Source organism: Zingiber officinale, chromosome 10B (genome assembly GCF_018446385.1).
Source record: "Zingiber officinale cultivar Zhangliang chromosome 10B, Zo_v1.1, whole genome shotgun sequence".
Taxonomy (NCBI): Eukaryota; Viridiplantae; Streptophyta; class Magnoliopsida; order Zingiberales; family Zingiberaceae; genus Zingiber; species Zingiber officinale.
The window spans coordinates 39,392,549-39,396,505 of record NC_056005.1 but is presented as its reverse complement, the minus strand read 5'-3'; positions in this window follow the sequence as shown (position 1 = coordinate 39,396,505).

Below are 3,957 nucleotides of genomic sequence, written 5' to 3'. Positions count from 1 at the left end.
CCTCTTCCTCTTTGATTTTGCCGAAATGTTTAAAGAGGAATTAAGGGGATTCATTCCCCCTTATTTCACCATGAATGATGAGGATAAATAAATAAATAAAAATAAAAATAAAATAGAAAAAAAAAGGCTAAGGGAGAAGGAAAGCAAAAAACTAAGTTTGCTACCTCTTCCCCCTTAACATAAAAGAGAATATGTAAAGGGAAAATTCTATTTTCTCTCATTTTTCTCATTCTCTCCTCTCCCTCACCGAAACCTCAGTTCCCCTCTCCTCCATTTTCGGCCCCAAGCCAAGGTTTTCTCCTAAGAAAACCTAAGATACAAGGAGGACTTAGCAAGGGAATCAAGGGAAAGGAACTAGAAGAAGAGGCTACTTCTTCTTCACCATACCTTAGATCCACAAGCGAAAAGGATGTAAGCTTTCCCCTCACCTGTGGTACAAGGCTTTTATGTGCTTTTCGGATTTTAAGAAGATTTTAAAACCAAGAAACAAGTTTGAGAAAATTCGGCCAAGAAGAGCTTTCAAAATCTAATGGTGTTTAAACTAGTCTTCACTACATGATGGATTTTTCTATACTATGTAAAGGGGTTCTTCTTCATACTTTTATACCTATATGATGCTTGATCAGAGGAGTACTGAACCCTAGAATTTCGGCCAAAAATATTCTTAAGAGGCTAGGGAAAATCTATTGTTTTACCCAACTAGTACAAGGTTCTCCCTATGAAATATTAAGGATCATGTATTAGTTTTCCTTCCTTAGAAGATATTTGAAACTAAGAGAAAACCACTCATATGATTCGGTCAAGAAAGGGTTTAGGGTTAGGAAGACCTTGAAATTTAAATAACCATGCTCATGTGATAGAATACAAAGATCTTAAAGGACTTGTATGCTTGAATATTGCTAGAATTTCATGAACTCCTTCTTAGGGTTTTTCGGCCATGATGAGATGGATGGCTTAGAAAAGCTTAAACAAAATTTTAATATGCTCAAGACCTCTGTGCTATTTAGATATGAAAGTTGGTTAATGCCCTCATGCTTAATTAGGGTGTAGAAAAATTAGTTGCATGACAAATAACATGTATGACCACAAGGGGTCCTAGCTTATTCATGAACCAATTTGTATACATGTTTCTTAGTAACTTTTGCCATGAAACTTACTTAGGTTTTTCATGCTTTAGGCCACTTAAAAACCTAGCTAAGGAATGGTAGGTTTCGGCCACGAGAAAAAAATAAGAGAAAAAGAGGAAAAGAAACCTAGAAAGCCTAAGACACAATTCATATGTATACTCATTATGCTTGTCCTTATACATGCTATGAAACTTGTATAAATTCTCATGCTTTTAGGCTATTTGAAGCAAGTTCATATTCTGTGAGTTTCGTCCAAGTAGGGTTTAAAAGACCTAGAGGCCTTAGAAATGAAACCAAATGTGTTAAAAGTACTTATTATGAAAATAGGATAATGTGTTGATTGTTTCACATGCTTGTATAATTTTTCCATGACCTAAATGAACCCTTGAATGCTTTGGTCATGAAGGAATAGATGCCCTAGAAACCCTAGGACTTAAATTAAATATGCTCATGTCACTCTACATGAAATATGATAAGTAGAAAGCCAAGGTTCAATTGCTATATGTTGTTTTATGACCTAAAATGATGCTAGGGTATGTTTCGGCCATAACTATTGTATGATGCCTTGTATGAATTTATACATAATGTTAGTCCAAGTTCACATGCTTGTATGCTTGTTTGAAGCCCTAATGAGAACTTGTTAAATTGCGGCCATGACATATGTTAAGGGCTTGAAGAACTTAGGAACTAATTCAAATGTGTCAAATGTGTTTACCTTGTTCCTTGGTAAAAATGTTATAAATATGATTTAAAGTTGTCCATGCTTTTATGTCATATGGAACCTTGTTTTACACCTTAAGGTTTCGGCCATATGAAATTAGGGACTTGAGGAACTTAGAAACTAAGTTAATCATGTTTATAATGCTTCCTATGAAAATGTTATGATAATAATTTAGGTGCCACATGCTTGGATGTTGTGTTTAACCTAAATTGAGCCCTAAAGGGTTTCGGCCACAAGGGTTTAGGAAGCTTAAAACCAAGATAAATATGATATCATGTTTCCTATGATAGGATAATCACAAGATACACCCTTATGCTTAATATGTATGCTTGTGATTTATGACTTATGATATGATATGCATGCTTTTATGATATGATGTGCTTTGTGTTAAAAATATGCATGCTATGTTATGATATGTGGTTAAATTATGCATGCTTTAATGCTATGTTGAGTGCTTAAAATATGCATGCTTTTATGATAAGCTATGTGGATAAAATATGCATGCTTTTATGATAAGCTATGTGGATAAAATATGCATGCTTGATGATATGCTTTATGCTTAAGATATGCATGTTTTTTTTATGATCTATGCCTAAGTGATGCATATTGTTATGACATGATGTATGCCTAAGTGATGCATACCTTTATGATATGATGTATGCCTCAGTGATGCATACCTTTATGACATGATGTATGCCTAAGTGAGGCATACCTTTATGATATGATGTATGCCTAAGTGATGCATACCTTTATGATATGATGTATGCCTAAGTGATGCATACTTTTATGACATGATGTATGCCTAAGTGATGCATACTTTTATGATGTGTGCCTAAGTGATGCATGCTTTTATGATACATGATATGTATGACATGTACTTTACTTTATGTGTGAGTGGCTTGTACCAAGGGTGGGCTCCATAAGCGCCCCGGGGACTAAGGACCTCGTTAGGGATGGGCTCCTAAGTGCCCCTATGACTAAGGGCCTAGTATGTTTGCCTCGTAGGGTTCAAGACTTGCTACCTTGGACCTACAAGGTTGCGCGCAATATGTAAGTGGTACATAGCCGGGATCCCCCTTATGTTGAGATTATTTTCAAGTATATATGTAAAAGAAAATGGTTTTAAAGATCATGAGACATACACATGTTTTTCGGATACATGTTTTCCAAAATCATATTGCATACACCTTATGATTATGCTATGTTTCATGATATGCTCTTGATTATGATATGCCATGATAAGGTATGATTATGTTATGTTCATGCTATACCTTATAGACATGTTCGGCCATGGAATTGTTGATGCTTGATATATAGATTTCGGCCATAGATATGATGATGCCTTGATGTACATGTTTGGCCATGGAATGATGCTTTGATATACATGTTTCGGCCATGCCTTGATATACCATAATACTTGTTTGTTATGCCATGACTAGCTATGTTTTATGCAATGCACTATGTATATGTTTCGGCCATGGTGATGCTTGATATGCTATGACTAGTTGTGATTATATTATGATGCATGATATGCTTGAATAGAATGCTATGTTATGCCATGATTAGTTGAGATTATGACTTGTTGATGCATTCTTGATTATGTGCTGATTGTTGGTTTTAGTGAGTAGGAAAGGAACTTACTGAGCCATGAGTGCTCATAGCTTACTTTCCTTGTACCACAGATAAAGGAAAAAGCTGGATGAGTTAGAGGAGCAGCAGGAGGGGCAATGAAGATGTGTGTGGTAGTGGCTAGGCAACCAAATAAATAAGAACCTGCTTAAAGTTTCTTTAAAGAACTATGCATTGGTATTTTATGACTTGTGATACCTAAACATGTGTGGCTTGACATTATGATTCCACTAGATTTGATGTTATGATTTTGATGCCATGTGATAATATAGTTCAAAAGAAATTTAAAAGAAAAGTTTTATTAAAACTATGAAAATTATTTTAAGTCTTCCGCTGTTTTAAAAAGAAAAATTTATACGTAGAGTATCGTAGCCCCGTCCCTTAGGGTAGCAGGGAGGGCGGGCGTTACAATTTATACATCTTGATAGTACACCAAGATGAGAATTTGTTACTGTAAAATTATTAGGTTTGATTGATGTT